Here is a 20,857-nt window from a genome sequence, read left to right as displayed (position 1 = left end):
TCCCGAAGTTTTTAGAACTTGTTGAGTTACGAAAGCTTGCAATCCTTCTCTGGGTCCCTAAGGCATATTTATGACACGTGGGTGACTAGTGAGAACATGGAGGTGTTCTTCCAGTTGAGCTATCATTGATGGAAAGGTCAAGCAACTAGGTGCCACTAGCATGGCATGCATGCCATGCTTTTATTATAATCGGTATTAACACGCATCTCCACGGGGTGCATTTTCCAGGGGAAATTATTTTGATGGTAGGAAGATTGACATGATCATCCTTTAATTCACGTTGGGCCTGAGGTAGGTGATGATGGAAAATAAAAGCCTTGAGCAGGGTTTAAATGTCATCTTTCATCTCCTTAGCCATTAGATTAAATCATGCTTTTTGAGGGGAGGATCTAGACTATTTATTTTGAATTTCATGAATTTTTCTTGCCTATAAATAGACCCAACGTGAATCACTTCTTCTTCTTTACCATTTTAAACTTTTCAAACCCTTATTTTCAAATTTGAACCAAAGCCCTTATTTCCTGTGAAAAAGCTTCAATCTAGCATTCAATTTTTATCAGTGAATGCACGAATTCTTTGACCTCTTAATTCAGTACTTCCACCCCTAGCCTGACAAAGATTTCAACGTTCAATCTGACTTTGACCAAGTAATCGGTTGGGTGCGCAATTCTTGGGGAGATTTTCACAATGACCCATCATCTCCCAACTGTATATTAAGTAAGTATCTTGAATCTCGTTGAACCTTGTAATTTCTTATCTAGGGTAGAAATACTTACTTTAAGCTAGCTAGGTCTAGGATATCTGATACATGCAATTGGTAAAATGATTCCCATAGAGTTGTAACTCTAGGACTAAGTTAGGTCGAAATCTTCCTGCCGAGGGAATACTGGTGTTGTTTGAATAGTTAGGTCGTGATAACTTCAATCTTGTAGCATTTGCATGTTCTTAGGATTTTAGTATCAGGATTTGAATCAGGCAAAATGAATTCTTGAGTGAATGCTAGGTGGAGTTTTCTTCTGCTTGCCTATTTGGAGTTGTTAGGACTCCAAAGAAGTCTCATTTTTGGAACTTGTTTGAATCTAATCTAGTAATTTTCCATTGGGTTCCTGACCTATCATTTTGAGATACCATTTTATGAAGGTAGGTCTCTGTAAGTGATGGGTCCGATAAGGACCTCTCTAAGTAATTTTAAGGGAGTCCCCGATACCCATAAAGTCCTTTGGGTGTTAGGTATATAATTGCTTGGTTCTTTCTTTCTATCCATTTTCTAGTGATGGATCTAAATGAGGAATTCAGTCTCGAGGTGGTAAACATTGAGGAAATGTCAGCAGTGACCCTCACTGAGGAGGTGAATGTTAACGAAGTCCTAGATGCTGCTATAGAAGGGGAACTTCAACAAGAGCCCGTCTTGGAAGCTGCTCCATCTAGGAAGGCAGTAAAGTCCAAGGTGAAGGGGAACGCTAAAGCTTCATCCCCTACAACTGTCGTCTATAATTACTTCGTCTAGAAAATGGACCAAAAACCTAACAACTTTAGGTATTGCAACATGATGGAGCTCTATGTTGCTAAACCCAGAGTGCGTAACATTTTGAGATTGATCTGGAATAGGTTGTTTATGGCGGAGGAGTAGGCCTCCGTTAGTATTGATGGGTTTAGCGTCTGAAGCTGGGCCCACATAGTGGCGGAGCAAATCTCCCTCTTCGAATGTACTTTGCAAAATTTTGTGCAAAGATAGGGATAACTCTTTTTCAGTTGATACCTCCTGCTTACAAGCTTCTAGCCGAATAGTATATTTTCTGCAAAATAATCTAGGATTATCTCCAGATACAATTAGAGTGAACCCATTCCCAACTATGTCCTTCCCCCACTTCATAGATTACAGAAGCTTCATTGGTCGGGAGGACATTATTGTAACTTATTTTACTAGGATCTAGATTTACTAACGTGTATGTTTGATATTTTCTATAATCTAACATCCTAAACATGAATTTCTAAAACAATGAATAAATACATATAAAGTTCAAGAAAACTTTACATTGGTGGCAACAAAATATTATGGATGCTTCCGTTTAGATCTCTAACTCTTGTTCCTTTCTGTCGTAGAGTATTGCCAAGATCTGAACCTAGATCTCCTTTAGGTGATAGAATTCTTCACAATCTTCTACACTATGGTTGAGTATTAACTTGAATTGTGTGAGCAAGGTAATCTTCACTATGGGGTTTGAGATTATGAACAAAAGGAGAGAGTAATTCGAATTCTATATAGAGAGGCTCTCAATTTTTAGTTATCTGACAAAGTAGAAAACTAGGTTATCAGGTTATGAGAGCCATCTTATTCTTTACATAAGATTTCATCTAGGGTTAGGATTTAAATTATATAGAATTCAAAAAGATAATATAATAGCTTAAAATTCCCTTAAGTGGACGACCTCATATGTGGACCCCACAAGTTTTAGTTTTATTATTTTATTGAACAACTTATCTTTTCTTTCACAAATACCATATTTTAATTTCAATCATATAAATGTCAAAATTATTTATTTGATAATTATAATTAATTATCAAATAAAATTGTCATTTAACTTATTTATTAATTAGACCTTACAAAGTCTCTTAATTAACAAATAAATCTTGAAACCTCTTTTCTTCTCATTTAAGCCCTTAATTAGTGAAAATTCATAAATAAGACATAGTCTAATTTAGAATTCTAATTGATTAATTAAAACCAATTAACTGAATCTACAAGCCAATATTATCTCAACTAGTGCGGGGACCATGGGCCTATGTAATCAAGCTTCCAATAAGTAATTCTAGAATTTACCAAGTTTATTCTCTATCTTATTAATTCCTCCTGACTCCACTATAGATTTAGAATTTCACTCTTGATTATATAGAACGCTTTATATGTTCCAAATATAAATAGGTTGTTAATTATCTATTGTTTCAATCCAAATAATCATTCACCCTACATAGATGATCTACATTGAGTAGGGACAACTTTACCATTCTACCCTTCAATATATTTTATCCTTAAAATACTTAGCTCCTTGTAAATATATTTTAGTAAGCTAATATAATTACTAAAATGAGTACTCCACCATTTAATCTCGTTTAGGCAAGCTCAAAGAAAATCATTATTTTACTTTTATGCATTTATTAAAGCTATAGATTTTGTATCTATGATTAGCGCTCCCACTCAATTGTACTACCATGTTCTCAAGATGTAAGTATTGGGATAATTCAATTGATCAACTTTAACGAACAAGTCAAAGAACACAAATAATAAAATTGAACCAGAACCTAACCATCTCAAGATTGAGATCATTGATCTAAGATCAACTAAGTGATATTCACTTAGAAAGATATTACGATAAGTTTATGATATCTTTTCTATTTGAATATTGGTCCAGTCTGATGTATAACGATACATCCATTACAAGCTTACTTTACCAATGCCTTGCCACTATCCAAGTGTAAGTAAACTACATTGTTGATTATCATATTAGTAGAAATCAAGTGTATTGATAAATTGTGGAACTAATGTTTAATCACATAATTTTTTTACTTTCCACTGTGTAGATAACACAGTAATTATGAATAATAATGTAAAAAGGATTTAAATGAATTTATAAATTAAACAAATGATCATGAAGCAAACACGTGAACCAAGCAATATATTAAATAATTAATAAAATAATTCTGTTCCTTTCGTGATAAATGAATATTTAAGATTACATTGAAATAGAGTTATAGCTAGGGCACAAAATCTAACAAACTCCCACTTTTACTAACATAAAACAATCAATACATTTCAATTAATCCTAGATTCTCTCTGTGCTTTTCAAATAGAGTCTATATCATCGTCTTAGTGAATGGGTCTGCTAGGTTTTCTTCAGTATCAACCTTTTCTACCAGCATGTCTCCTCTTGCCACATATTCTCTGATGATGTGGTATTTCCTCTCAATTTGTTTACTCCTCTTGTGGTATCAAGGCTCTTTACTATTGGTTATAGCACCAGTGTTGTCACAAAGTAACACAAGTGGTTTTACACCAAGCTCTATGAAGAATTTTCTTAGCAGGACCAGTTTCTTAGTAGCCTCAACGACAGCTATGTTTTTGGCCTCCATGGTAGACTCAGATATTGCAGATTGCTTGACACTTCTCCAAACAACTGCTCCACCTCCAAGTGTGAATACCATCCCAGATGTAGACTTTTTCTGTCATCAAGACAAGCCTAGAAATCTGAGTCGGTATAGCCTAAGGGATTTAAAGCACCACCCTTATAGACTAACACATAATCCCTTATCCTATTTTAGTATTTCAGAATATGCTTAACTGCTGTCCAATGTTCATTTCATGGGTCTGACTGCTACCTACTTAAAATTCCCAGTGCATAACAAATGTCTGGTCTAGTGCATAGCATAACATACATTAGACTTCCAACTGTTGAAGCATAAGGAAATTTTCTCATATTTTCTATCCCTCGGGGATAAGTGGGACACTACTCCTTAGATAGTCGCTAGCCATGTCTAGAAGGAATAACTGCCCCTTTGACATTGCTCATTGAGAAGTGCTTAAGCACCATATCAATGTAAGCTACTTGCGAGAGAGCAAGTGATCTGTTGTTCTAGTTTTTAATAATTTGAATTCCAAGAACATAACTAGCTTCACCCAAGTCTTTCATTTTGAATTGGGTGTTTAGCCATTTGTTCATGTCAGTCATTTTCTTGATATTGTTACCAATGATCAAAATGTCATCAAACTAAAGGATAAGGAATACTACCACTTGATTATCCTTGAGTTGGTATTCACAAGGTTCATCTTCATTTTGGTGAAAGCAGTAGGTTTTGATTATTTCATCAAACCTTTTGTTCTAAGAGCGAGAAGCTCGTTTAAGTCCATAAATGGACCTATTTAGCTTGCAAACCTTATCTTCTTATCCTAGAAGTTTATAACCTTCTGGTTGCTCCATATAGATTGTCTCGTCAAGAATTCCATTAAGGAAAATTGTCTTGACATCCATTTCCCAGCTTTTAATAATCAAAAGCGACTGCTATGGAAAGAAGTATTTTGATGGATTTGAGCATGGAAACTGGACTAAAAGTATCCTTATAGTCCACACCTTCTCTTTAGGTATAACCCTTTGCTACAAGTCTAGCTTTAAAAGTTTTAAATTCTCCACTAACACCTCTGTTCTTATTGTAGACCCATTTACATATTAGATCATCAGGTGAATCTACATGTTGTCAGACTTTTTTTTTTCTTCATGGAATCCATTTCTAAATCCATGTTGGCTGACCATTATTTTTGTTCTGGACTTGCCATTGCTTGTTTATAGGTTAATGGATTGTCATCAATACCGTCACAAACAACCATATTGATTTCACCATCCAAGCCATAATGAGATGGTTTTGTAGAAATTTTTCCACTACGACAAGGAGTCCTGATCTTCTGAATAGGAACATTAGTGGTAGTTTCCTTTGTTATGTAAAATTGCATTAGTTCAATCGAGGGAGAGGGATTATCCTTTATTTGAGTAGAAGATAAAGGAACATTTGTTGGAGTTAATTCTGAAAGCATTTCCTCTAATACTACTTTGCTTTGTGGCTTGTAGTTTTTAATATAGTAATCTTCAAGGAATGTGGCATTTGTAGAAATAAACACTTTATCATCCTTGTGACTATAAAATAGTCCATCCCTAGTCTCTTTAGAATTGTCGACAAACATGCAAAGTTCAGTTTACTTTTCTAACGTGCCATCTTTCTTTTTTAAGACATGAGCAGGACACCCCTAGATTCTGTAATGGCTTAATCTGGGTATACGACCATTCCATATTTCTAAAGGTGTCTTAGGGACTGATTTAGATGGAACAACATTTAAAATGTTAGTTTCCATATGAATTGCATATCCCTAGAAGGACGTAAGCATAGTTGAATAGCTAAGCATAGACCTAACCATTTCTAAAAGAGCATTATGAAGTTTTAGATCTCGGTGTCATCTCCAACGGTTGGCTGGACATTTGTTGCTGAGAGAACCCCAGTACTGGGAGTATTTAGATCGGCTGCTGAACTGGTATTTCCAGTCTCTTGCACACCGGTGTGATTCCAGCCAAAGGAGACGTCAGACCTTGACCTGCGGTTGGTGGTTGCGTGATTGGTTGTTCAGGATTTGTGGCTGGTGGGACCCTTGCGTTCCCTGGAGTCTGCAGTGCAGGATCCACTACAGGTGGATCTACCTGATCGACCACACCCCTGTGAGTTTGTACCACTATCGTGTTTATGATTAAATTTGAAGTAAAGAGCAAATTTACGATCCTTGCTCTCAATGAAAGCACCAAAATATTGACCTTGATTTTAGCCAACGACTGTGGGTCTTAATAATAAGCGATAAAGGATATAATTCAAATATAATATGAATTGATAAATAAATAACACAAGGTTTTTAAAGAGGTTCAGCCCCAAGCAGTTCGGTAATAGCCTACTCCCCTTGATTTGTATTGACTTAAGAACAAAGAATACAGTGTTTCCTCTCTTAAAGCTCTTACAATGAGATCTCTGAGTATGCTCTCTTAGATCTCTCTCAAGTCATTCTTTCGACCCTTTTTCCAGTGACAATGGATCACTATTTATAGGGCTACATGCTTGAGGGAAGGTTTTCCTTTTGCTTACAATGTCTATAATTGGTAAGAATACATATTACATATTTAGAATACACAGGGATTTGGACAGCTTGCCATATCTTTGTGATACGATCCCAGATTTATAGGGATTGCTTCTTGTGTTTCACGATGCAACTTTTGGAATTGCTAAGTGTTGATGTGCTGCTCGGATTGTCCACTGCTCGGCTGGGAGGACCTCGTCCGTGCAGGTATATGGCGTGTTCTGCTCGGAACATCTCTTTCGGGCAGGTATGGAGAATCAAGTCCATGTGTCACCAGTATGTGATGCCACGTCAGAGTGTGAACGCTTTTAGCCAACGATAGTGAATCTTAATAATAAGCGATAAATGATATAATTCAAATATAATATGAATTGATAAATAAAGAACACAAGGTTTTTAAAGAGGTTCGGCCTCGAGCAGTTTGGTAATAGCCTACTCCCCTTAATTTGTATTGACTTAAGAACAAAGAATACAATGTTTCCTCTCTTAAAGCTCTTACAATAAGATCTCTGATCAAAACAACGAATCAATTAAGAACAATGCTAACAACTTTATTCACAACACGAATTGATTCAAACCAGAAAACAATTAATGAATAAACTAGTAACTAAAAACCAGATATGAACAATTATAGACAAGAATATAGGGAGAAAGAATCAAACACAACCAGATTACGAAGTTCGAACAAGTGATGATGAATCACTTGCTTACTCCTCGGCCAGAACAACCCCAAAAGCTTGAATCATTATTGAGCTAGAAGAGAGAATTACAATATTGATAATCAATGTGTTCTTGACACAATTACTCAAGAAGCATAGCTTTATTTACAATCAACTTCACTCAAAAACTCTCTTTCTCTTGCACACTAAATTAGCTCTCAAAAAATCTCTAAAATTTCTCCCCATGATTGCTCTTGCATTGCTGTAGCAATTGGCTATTTATAGCCTTGATATTAGAACCTGATCCTAATTGTCATATAGTTAAGTAAAACCGTTGGTAGTTATAGGGTTGAGCCAAAAATGTCTTATTTCCTCTATTAGTGACCAATCACTACATATTCTTTTTAGTGTAAATATTTATTAATTTTTTAAAGGATAATTTTAGTATTTGGGTGTATTTAATTTGTATTTTTCTTAAATTTTTTTAAAGATGGAAAGATTAGATTTTTGGGAGAAGGTCTCTCAAAATTCCCCTTTCTCCCTCCTATCAAACAATACACTCTGCCTCTCCCTTCTACTTTCTCTCTCCACCTCTCTCTGCTTCCTATTAACATAGTATAAAACATGAGGCAGTGTGAAACAATTAATTTGGAGGGAAAATTGATAATATTTATATATAATTGATTTACATATTTAATACATAGAGAGTTGTGTTTTGGGGGAGAACTACAACTCTTCATACTTAATATGTGGCTCCATCACTGAAAAAAGAAAATTAAACTTGTTTCAATATTATAAACTATTAAAAAATTTATAAGAAAGATACAACAAACTATAATTGGGACAAATATTGAAATAAAAGCTTGTATTTAAAGTTGAAGATGGAGATAGACTCAAAAGCAGTCGTGGGACCCCTTGAAGTTTGAGTAATGGTAGCTAGCTAATTAGGTTAGAGATAAGGAATCTTGGAAATTTTGAGAAGAGCCCTTAAATAAGTTAACTTCAACGTTGCTTGAGAATTCAGTTGGAAAAATGTTAGCAAAAAAAAAAAAAAGGTCAAACAGAAAAGGATGCTCTTTTTCAATCAATAGTATTTTAAATTATTAATTAATATGTCTACAAATATTTACAGCCGTTTGATTCCATATTTCCTATTCCAGAGAATGAAGGAATCTATTTCATTTCTACCCTTTTCCACCAAATCCCATTTTCTTTGAGTTGTTTATTCCCACCACGATATCTAACTATTTGAATGGACTATGATATTTGTTTTATTATTATATTTTCTTTCTTCACATTTTTTTTTTTAAAAAAAGATGAAGTTTGGATTGGATCCACTTCACATCTCGCATCTACATTGTTTTTGTCGGATGTTTGTTTTTGAAAGAATCTTATTGTTTGTGCCTACCCCCATGACTAGTTTCCAATTATACCCTTTTATTTGTCATTACCATTTTGTTACTATTGAATTAAGGAAAGAATAACATGATTTGATGTTTTTAGGTCAATGTTTCTTGAAACTGTGAACCGATTAATTTCTAAAGAGTACTAGCTAGCTATTTTCAGCAATCTTTTAACTCAAAAGTGGAGAAATGGTAATGGCAAAATGTAGTTTCAAAGCAACTTAATTAGTGCCACTTTACCATTCTAAAAGACTATACATAAGGGTAGAAGATCCAATTGCTTTTGAAGACGGACTAAAAGCATAACATCTTAAATTTCACACCCTTTTCATAACACTTCCATCAAAGGTATTACAAAAGTTTCCAAAAGCAATACCCACTACTAATTTGCAGAGTCTACATATATATATATAATAAATAAAATGTGACAATTATTGGAAATTATTTGTATATATATACATACATATATTTTTTTTTTTTTTGACGGATGTATATATATACATATATGTTTCTGGCTGCATGACTAAATTGGTTGTAGCATATCAAAATCTTTAGGAGCTTATATAATATATTGTATCTAAAAGATTTCATTTCAGTACATATGCCATAGAAACATCAATTTCTATTAATTAAATATTTATTAACAAAGTACATTGCAGTTTTCATTAATTAATGTTTTCTTTAGTACTACTACAAAGGATGAAAACTCAGAGCTTTTATTTATAACCGGATGAAACAGTGGAAATGAGATACATAAAGGGGTGTTTTGGTCAGCTACGTCTAATTAATAATATGAAACTGTAATATATTAATTAGTGGTTGAGTTTTATATAATATCCTTTATGATGATGGGTCAAAAAGGGTTTATAGATTCTCTTAATTCTCTGCTTCTAATGAAAGCAATGATGATAATTTTTTATTTATCAATTTGTAATGGAAACAAATTTCCAGGTCACGGGGCTTATGAATCACGAAGAGTATTATTTCACAACAAAAAAGTTTGGTCAATTCATTAAAACATCTATTAACAAAAGGTGGAATCGTGGAATTTACCCTTTAATATAATCTATATCTTTTTTATATATATATATATAGTAGGTGAATGTACGTGCCGAGCCACGTATTGCTAGTTTTATTTAAGATTTTGGTATTTTTAAGATTTTGAATGTATTTTATTTTTAAAGATTACAAATTTTTTGTTTGAAAAAATTAAATATTTATATTTGAAATATTATTTAATAATGTATTAAAAATAATATTAGTGTAATTATAAAATTGTAAATAAATTTATTATTGGAGTAGTAGATTATTCTATTTAGTTCTTTTTTTAACATAGCATTGTAATGTAAGTTTATATTTATAAATATTCTGTAAAGTGTTAATATTATATGAACATCTCCATTTATAAAGCTAAAAAGTGGGTCAATGACAGAAGTGGTATATCTGCAATCACACAAAGATAGAAGTGGTATTTCTACTTCTATGCTTATCCAGAGAAAATATTAGATAACGTAATGTTAACTTTAATATATAAAGATTTTTCTTTTTTAAAAAATAAATAAAAAAAATATTAATATTCTCCCAAAATAGGTTTGTTAGAGAGATATGTGGGTAAAATGATTTTTTTCATTTAAAAAAAGATTATTAATATTTAAAAGATTGTTTAATTTTTTGGGTTTAATTATTGGGTTTATTTGTTAACGGGAGATCAAACCTAATCGTTAAATTTAACAGAATATTCTTTTTATTTTTAAGAATATTCTGTTAAACCAAGAATTGCCGTTAGATAGGCACTTTTAATATATAAAGATATATATATATATCTTTTGTATATTAATTGTACTTATTTAACAAAAAATATTAGTTAAATAGTTAAAATTGACACTATTAACTCAATCAATTAATTATTTTTTTTTAAAAAAATAATTTAAATATTTAAATTTAATTTAAAAATATCAACAAAATTAAATAATTATTTTATATAAAACTTAATTGAAATTTTAATTAGATATTGTTAATTCAAATAATTAATCATACATTAGAATTAATTTATTAATTATATTATTTAAAATATTTAAACTTATTAATTATTATTTAATATAATTAGTTGGATATATTTTTTATAAATAAATTTTATATATTTAAAAAATATAATTGAATGTTAAATTTAATTTTATTATTATTATTTAATTTAATAATTTAGTAATAACAACTCTAAACAAACATGTATATATTAATAATTGCAATCTATATGTTTAAATTAAAAGAATTATTATGTATAAGTGTGTAATATTAAATTTATTATTTATGTAATCTATAGAAGAATAAATAGGACTATAATTCTTGTGGAGTTTTTCCCCTCGAACGTTTTTTAGTTGTAAAAAGTCTCTCTCAACAACAAAAATCTCTACATATAACTCCCTCATGTTACATTTTGCTTATTTTTTGTAAATAATTTATTAATGTACCACTAACATAATGTTAATATAGTCCAGTTCAATTCAAGAGTCTACACAAAAAATAAATGCATAAATAGGAGTTTAATAATAAATTATGATGATATGTAAATGCAATTTTAAAATTAATATTTATATATATAATTTAAAAAAAAAAAAAAGTAATTTTCAGTTAGCTCAAAGTTACTAAATAAATCCTATAACTATAATTATAACTCATGGCCACATAAACAAAATATTTTAAAAAATTCGCAGAATGTAATTGGAGAAAATATTTACAACAATTTATATAAAGAGGAAAATATTCTGCAATAATTTATATAATTTATGTGGTAAAAATTAACTTATTCTTTATAAAAAAAACACTATATTCTATTCTATTTGACATTCATAAAATATATTGATGGTTTGAATGCTTATTGCTATCAGAAAAACTGGTCTACATTTAGGCTTGATTTTGTTGATGTTGCCCTTGATTTTTTGAATAATGATGTTGATTTCTCATACATCAATTCTACTTTGATTTTTCTCATTCCTAAAAATCAACATTTTAATACTATTACAAATTTTAGGCCCATCAGTCCCCGTACTACTCTTTATAAGGTTCTAGCTTATAGGTTAAAACGGATTTTGGATAAGATCATTTCTCCCTTTTAAAGTGCTTTTGTCTTAGGTCAAGTTATTTTTGATAATATCCTTGTTGCTCAGGAAGTTAATTATGTATTAATTCTAGGAAAGTCGGAAAATTGGGTTGGGCTACTCTTAAGCTTGACATTGCTAAGGCTTTTAATAGGGTTGAGTGGGATTACCTAGAAAGTGTCATGTTTCACTTTAATTTTTCTTTCAGATTTGCCTCTTTAGTTATGAAAAGTCTTTTTACTATTAATATTTACTTTTAAATTAATGGTGTTGTTAAAGGAAATATCAAACCTTTCAGGGGTCATAAACAAGGTGATCCATTATCCCCTTATCTGTTTATTCTCTATGTTGAAGAACTTTCTTCCCTTCTTCATCCTAATTGGAAAAGAGGCCCTCTTAAAGGCCTTTCTTTCTCTAGACGTGCTCCCTCTTTTACTCGCTTGTTGTGTGGTGATGACTGTCTCATTTTTTTAGCGGATAGGGATTCCTATTCGGGTCATAATGATTTTTTTCTACCTACTCTAAAGCATCGGGTCAGGTTATTAACTTTGCTAAATCCTCCATTTTTTCTCTCCAAATACTTCCCAAGATATTAGAAACATTTTCCATAGAACCTCTAGCCTTGAAGACAGACCTTTTATCAGTAAATACCCAGGACTTCCCCAATGTTTTTCTAGATCTAGAGATAATTCTTTTGCCTTCCTCAAAGACAAAGTCATCTCTATGCTTCACTCTTGGCACTCTAAATGGTTCTATAATGTTGGGAAAGAAGTCCTCCTTAAAGCAGTAATTCAGGCTATCTCTGCTTATGCTATGGCTTGTTTTAGATTGCATGTTAAGCTTTGTAAGGGTATTGAGGTTGCAATGGCCCGATTATGGTGGGGATCTTCTAGGGACTCTAAGAAAATTCATTGGAAACAATGCAGAGTTATTTATCAGTCCAAATTTATGGGGGGTTTAGGGTTCAGGTCTCTATTTCATTTCAATCTAAGTTATGCTTGCTAAGAAAGCTTGGAGAATCTTTAGAAACCCTAACGCGTTGCTCAATCTTATTCTTAAAGACATAGACTTCCCTAACTCTTCCATTCTTGAAGTTGTTACTGGTCACAATCCCTCTTTTTCTTGGACGTGTATCATTTGGGGTAAGGATCTCTTAGCCTCGGGTTTGATTTGGAAAATTGGAGATGGTTAGAACATTACAACTGTTAAAGATCATTGGATCCCTAACAATAAGTTTAAATCATTTCGTCATGATTGCATCCCAAATTTGAGTAAGCTTTCCTTTTTAATTAATGCTTATGGATCTTGAGATCTGGGCAAGCTCCAGGAATATTTTGATGATAGTATGATTGATGATATTTTTGGATGATCTGATGACTGGGGTTAATGGTAAGGATGATTTGGTTTGGGGATGGGAGATTCTGGCCCTTTTAGTGTTAATCAGCCTACCATCCTGCTCTCTCCAATCAGGATATTCCTTCAGCTTCGTCCTTTCACACTTCTAAAAATTTTGGTGTAAGATTTGGAATTCTAGAGTCCCTCCTAAGGTTAAACATTTTATTTGGAGGATTATTTCTAATTCTATTCATGTGGCTGCTTCACTCTTTCAGAGGCATGTTCTTAGCTCTCATATCTGTCCTTTATGCAATCTATACAAATTTTAGTAAATGTTTTCTATGATGGTTTCTCGATGGGAATTCAATGTGTTCTCGATGGTTTTTTGATAATATTTTATATGAAAGCTCTAGATTCTGTTATTACAATTTTTAAAATTTATCTTTGATAACAAGGAAAAGATACATTAATTGTCTCTAAGGGCTCGTTTGGTACGCCGTATTGTATTGTATTGTATTGTATTGTATTGTATTGTATTGTATTGTATTGTGCTGTATTGGATTGTGTTGTATTGTATTGTATTGTATTAGTATTATTTAGTACAATACTATGTTTGGTATTGACTTGTATTAATAGATTGTGTTGCATTGTATTGTATTAGTATTATTTAATCTGGGTCTAGGTCCCGATCCGGGCTTGGGTCTCGGGTCCAGGTTTGGGTTCGGGTCAGAGTTCGAGTCAGGTTCTGGGTCCAGGTCCGTGTTCGGGTTCAGGTTGAATTCTGGGTCCAGGTCCACGTTTGGGTCTCAAGTCTGGGTCCGAGTCCGGGTCTCGGGACGGGGTCCGGGTCGGGGTCTGGGTCCTGAGACGGGGTCCGGATCTGGGTGCAGGTCCAGGTCCAGGTCTGGGGATCGGGTCCCGAGTCCGTCCAGGGTCCAGGTCTGGGTTCGAGTCCTAGGTCCGGGTCCGGGTCTTGGGTCCTGGTCCTGGGTCCGCGTCTGGGTCCGGGTCCCAGTCCGGATTGGAGATTGGTGTTGACCCCAAATCCTTTGTAAATATTATAATACAAGCTAATACGCACCATGTGTTATGTATTAAATAATACAACATACATTATATTAAAACATTTGATCGTAATAATTAATACAATACATTGCTTTATCCAAATTTAGTGATATTTATTATTTAATATAATACGACCCTTATACGGCATAGCAAACGAGCCCTAAATGTATAAAACTATACAAAATATTTTCTAATACAAGGACACTGTTATTTTAATTTATTCTACTGCTCTTTTAGGCTGCCTTTCAAAAATAGTAAGGTCATGGGCGTCATATTCATGATGCCTCTCATCAACACCCATCTCAATCACTATCTCAATATCATTGTATGTGATTGTCCTAGCATACACTTCTTCATCTAGGTAAGAAAATAACCCTCTCATAACAATCAATTACTGTTGAAGAAAGAACTTAAAATAAATGTTAGAATCCTATCGAAAACATATCAACAACCAATCGAAAACCTTTCAACAAATAGACATAACACAACAGAGGGAAAAAAAAAAACACAACTTATCAATGATATCAACAAAAGTTAAACATTACAATAATAATAGAAATAAAATGCAAACATGAAATAAAAAAATGCAATACTAAATCCTATTGAAAACCTACTAAGAATCCATCGATAATCAGTAGACAATCACTAAACATGACAATTAAAAAAATAATTCTCAATCCTATTGAGAACCTATCGACAATATGTCGATAATCAAGCAACAATAACCAACATAACAACAAAAAAATAAAATTCTCACTCTTATCGAGAACCTATTGATAACTTGTTTATAATAACAAAATTTCTTATTTTTTGGTAAAACTTGAACTATCGATAACATGTCGAGAACTTCTCGATAATTAGTCAATAATTTATCAATAATCAAGCGAGAATAACCAAGATAACGACAACAAAAAGAATTCTCACTCATATTGATAATCTATCGAAAACATGTCGATAATCAATCAATAATAAACAAATTCCAAGTTTTTTTTGCAAAACTTGAACTATCAAAAAAATGTTGATAAATGTCTTCCCTGACCTTAGGACATCTGCATCGAGAACTCGTCGAGAACGTATCGATAAAGCTTTGAGAAAATTACGAACACACAGAATACTTAAGAAAACTAGATCTAATGATTTCAGCGAAGAATACATCAAAACCAAACAAATACAAACAACAACCACATAAAATCTAATGAAAAATAGAGTATACTTTTATAATTATTTAAAAAGTTATTTTAAAAAAACACTTACCCATTAAGCTACGAGCTCCGACCTCTGAACTTTGTAGTGGGACGTTTTGAGTCTTCAACAAGCTTCCATGGAGGACGCTTCCATGGCAGACATTTGGGCTTCCACGGAGGATCGGGCGGGTTGAGGGCAGTAGGATCTTTGGGCGAATTAGAGGGATCTAGAGGAAGAAATAGAGGGAGAAGGTGGTGGCTCCTTTTGGATGGGATGATGAGAGAGACGTAGATAAAGAAATAAGTTTTTATTATGTAATATTATTTATGGATGTCCAAATCACCAAATCAATTATCACCATTAATGTTTGATTGTATTTTTCTTTATTACATATTAATTTAGTTTCTCATCCTTTAGTCAATACTTTTGTATAAATAGGGGTTCACTCGATTGGCATAAACAACTGAAAAATTCTCATTCAGTTTCTCTTTCTCTCTTCATCTTCTTCTTCTTTTCTTCATATCTATTTTATATTATTCTATATTATTTTATAACACGTTATCAGTACGAGTCTCTGCTCAAGCTTCAAACACGAGTCTCTACCCAATCCCCAATGTAAGTATTTTGTTAAAGTTCTTGAATTATTTTAAGGTCACGATACATTAAATATATATTTATATATATACTTATATAGTTGAAATAATTTCAAGAACCTTTTGTTTTCTTTTACTTTTTATTTATATATCTATATATTATATATGTATATTTATATATTCTTATGCTTATATGTTTATTATTGAATTCATATATATACATATATTGTATGCTTTTATTATTTATCTATGATATGATAGAGAAAATTTATATAAATTATGCATATATCCAGAAGATTATGTATCCTCGATAAAATATTGCATATATCCTGAAGATTATGCATCCTCAATAAAATCTTGCATATATCCTGAAGATTATGCAAACGTAATATTCATTATATAGTTGACTGATATATAATGAAAGAGATGAATACATATTTATATATATGTTCTTGTATTCTTCGAGGACAATGAAAAGTAATCTAATGTTGATATAAATTTTGTCAAACATTTCTTGAAGTAAATGTTTTATATTCGTAAAAAAAATATATTATATTTATGTGAACACAACTAAAGAATAATTAAAAATGATTATTATTGATGTAATTTTATAGTGGGTTTTGAATAGCCAAAAAAGAATATTAAGAAAATTTCATTGAAACATCAAAGTATAAGAATAAAATGAACATGACTAATGTTATTTAAATACATGAGACATGTATTTATTGTTCATCATTTCCTTCAAAGAATGATACGAATTGAATTCAATTACTTTTAAAGATTGTTCGTATTCTATATATTAGTCATGTTATTATACATTGTTATTAATTGCAATGTTTATATTGGACATTATTGCATGCGACATATATTAAAGATCAAATTTTGCATACAACTATGCAAAAACTGTATTCATATATTCTTTGAAATATTGTGAAAGAAATTTCTGAATAATTTCTTATATTTTTATGGATGAACAAGTAATAAATTTTTAAGAAATTTATAATAATGTTCTATTGTTCAACATCATTCCCTGAAGTGAATGCAATAATTTTAAATAATCAATGTCATTGTTTACTACTCAAATATTTCCATAAGAAATCGGAAACAACCAAAATATGAAATACCACACACAATCAAAGTGCATGAAATCAATATATCATGTGTGGAATTGAATAATAGTAGTCACGTACATGTAGTACAGACACACTAATAATCAAGATAAAATTATATTTGATTATTGAGTAGAATATGAATTGTACATATATTTTAGTATATCACAAATACATTGTACATTTAGAATATTTAAATATCATTCCCTGAATAGACATGAAATTCTATTTTAAAGAATATAAATTTTACATATATTGGTAATGCCAGAAGCAAATTAATATATACATATTTTATTATTTTTTGAAATTAATAGTTTCAAACTATTATTGGTACAAGATATGTATATATATGTTTACTATTTAATTCAGTTTGCATATTCCCAGAAGTGAATATATAATTTACTAATCTTTGTTAATGATCCAATATAATAAAAGTGATAAAGAATCACAAAATAATTATTTGAAAAGCTTCTTGAAGAAGTGTTTTATACAATTGCTACTTGGAGTAGATGTGTAACTTTTATCTAGTTATGAAAGTGATAAGAATTAACTTATTATATGTACTAGTTGTACATTTAAATATATAATATATCAAGTCATGACAATTAGACTAATGAATAGTCTATTAATAAATTAGACGACTTGTTAGAAAGATACGAGGAAAAATAAATGCTATATTATAGTTATATCTATTTGACCATTACAACAGCATGAAGAAGTACGTCTTGTACCTTTCAAATGTACACATCATTGAGTTGATGATGAAGAAATATAAAGTTTGATAAATATATTAGTAACTCTTGAAGAATGTATATGTTTTGGAGAATAATATAATTATTTTATTCGTGTATATAAAAATGAAACTTGTAATGATTATGTTGTAGTGATTTTACATTACCTTTTGAAAGTTTCGTTGGAATACAAATTATAGTGAACTTGAAGTTCATGAATTGAGTTATATTGACATGATCAATCATATGCAATAAATTGTCAAAGGATTTGACTAAATTTTGTTGAAGAACCAGAAGATTCTTCTCAATGTTAATTTATAAGGCTCAAAAGAAGAATGTGCATATATTTTGCACATAGAAAAAGTGAAAGAATATTTTCATATTTTTAATTTAAAAAAAAAATATATGTAGTATTTCATTTAGTTTTTCTTTTATACTTGTTTATAAGATAAAGTTATATTTTTATTGACAATTATTTTGCTAATATAATTTATTTTAATATATATGATTTTATTTATTTATCTAAAAAATAAATATATATATTAAATTACTTTTGAAGAGAATATTTAAATAATATTTTTGAGCCATTGTTAGATTTTTATTGCATAGTTTCTTATCGATGTGATAAGATCATATGATCATGGATATACAAAATTTATAAATTTATGTATTTCTAATTATACACGTATGATTCATTCTTAGAAATGAATTAAGCTCATAAGTATTGAACTTGAACCTTAAGTTTATTGAACCTGAAGTTCAATGTCATATAGTATATACGAGTTTAAATAAATATTGATTCATTGTGATATATTAAAATCCCTACAGGTGTATTAATATTATTACATATCACAATTTTTAAAATTCTCTCGATTAGGGGGGAGAAGCAGTTGGGATCGATGATAATTTTTGAAAAATGATCCTTGCACAAAGTACATAAGAACGATATAGTTTAAAGTGATATATACCAACTGCAAATTAATATTATTCAAAGTTGAGTTAGAATGATTTAAAAACGCATGAAGCGTAAATAAATAATGTAGAAATTAGTAATAAATGTTTATTTGATTTGTCCTGAAGTTGTTAAATCTAGAGGTACTTATGGAGATGCCTTAATGTTATAAAATATTGATGATTTAAAAATAATAACCGTGATGGAAACGGCACTCTAGAAGAGACTCCCAAGAGAAGTTAGACATAACATATTTGATTATAATTGAATCCTTGAAGTGGTTCTAAATAGGTACCTATAAATGATAAACATATTTGAAAAAATATGTAATTTAAAGAGATCTCTATAAGTTATGTCAATATGGGAGGAAATTATCATATAATAATTTTTTTGTCGACAATAGATGTTGAATGTTTACGTATGCAATAAACTAACTTGAGATAGCAAGGATCATGGTATTAGATTTATCGAGAATCATCGACATACATTTTGTGTTTGGCCAAAATATTATGACGTAGTCCAGGCAAGTTTATTCTTATAAAGTGAAGTAAGACATGTAGGGTATGCAAATAAATATTTCTAATGAGAAATTTGCATATATATATATTTGTACATAATATTTTGTTGTACAAAATTTGCATAGACATGAGATTGATTGAAGTAAGGCTTAAATATTGAGAAAATATAATCATGATTTGATAATAGCCTGGAATATATTTTATGAGAATTTATAAGCGTCACATAAATGTTACAACAAAATATTATTTATTTGGAGCTCCTAATATATTGAGAATTTGAAATATGCCTTATCTAAAAATTCTAAAAGAATTTAATACATGTCTTAAGTGATATAAATTCAAAGTCGCGCGCAATAGGACAAAGATCTTTGTATGAAGTAAAGACATGTAAGTAAATTATTATTTGAAAAACATGTATTGTCTATGCAATGTAAATTTGTAAATTATACGTTGTGATAGACTCTTGAAGGGTTATTGATTAATTGAAGAACAAACTTTTATTCCTTTTGTATATTGAGAAATATTAAATGTATAAAGTTTGTTCATTAGTATAAAAGTCCTGAAGTACTCCTATGCATCAAGAATTATAGATATATGATCATTTGATATAGAAATTAAGATCATACAACAAGAATATAATAAATATATGGTCTTGGAGTACCATCGTTGTCACAAATGAAAATTTATATTATCATTAATGTGTTATGTTCATATCTACTTAAAATTTTAAATTTTAGTATGAACAAAGTTGTGTACACACTTGAATGATACAATTAGTTAGATAAATATTGATATTGCAGGAACCCCTTATTTATAATTTAGAAGTCTGCATATACTCTGGAAGAGTTATAGAGAATATATGATCATAGAATATACGATGATATTTTAAAAGTGATAACAATAATCTTATGAAATATATTATCACCAAAATGATTGTGGATCATATGTACATGACATGGAGACATATTCATGTTGCACTCTTTTTTCCTTAGCTCAAGTTTTGTCCCACTGGGTTTTCCTGGAATAGTTTTTAACGAGGCAACCTATAAATAATTATGAATATGAAATATATATTGACTCTTTTTCTTTAGCTCAGATTTTATCCCACTGATTTTTTCTGACAAGGTTTTTAAAGAGACAACTTTATATCATGTTAACATACTTGCATTTTATGAAGCAAGTAGAGAATGTGTGGGAGTGAGATCATTGACATAGTATATTCGAGAAACATATGGATTGCACTCAATAAAGAAGTATCAACACAAGCAGTTCTCTATGAAGATAATACTACTTGCATCGTTGAAGTAAAAGGAAGGTACATTGAAGGAGATAGAATTAGAACACATTTCACCAAATTCTTCTTTATACATTTTAAGAAAATGATATTGGTGTTCAACAAATCAATTAAGTGTCAATCTTGCAAACTTATTTTACAAAGTTATCACCAACATTAATATTTGAAAAGACGGCTGTTGACCGAGATTTTTGGCAACTATTAGAATATGACTATATTAAAGAGCTGTAAGAAAGTGAGATGAAGATTTTTACGTG

The sequence above is a fragment of the Cannabis sativa genome, unplaced genomic scaffold (assembly GCF_029168945.1).
Source record: "Cannabis sativa cultivar Pink pepper isolate KNU-18-1 unplaced genomic scaffold, ASM2916894v1 Contig3, whole genome shotgun sequence".
NCBI lineage: Eukaryota > Viridiplantae > Streptophyta > Magnoliopsida > Rosales > Cannabaceae > Cannabis > Cannabis sativa.
The sequence above is the reverse complement of the archived record's forward strand: the minus strand, read 5'-3'. Positions refer to the sequence as shown.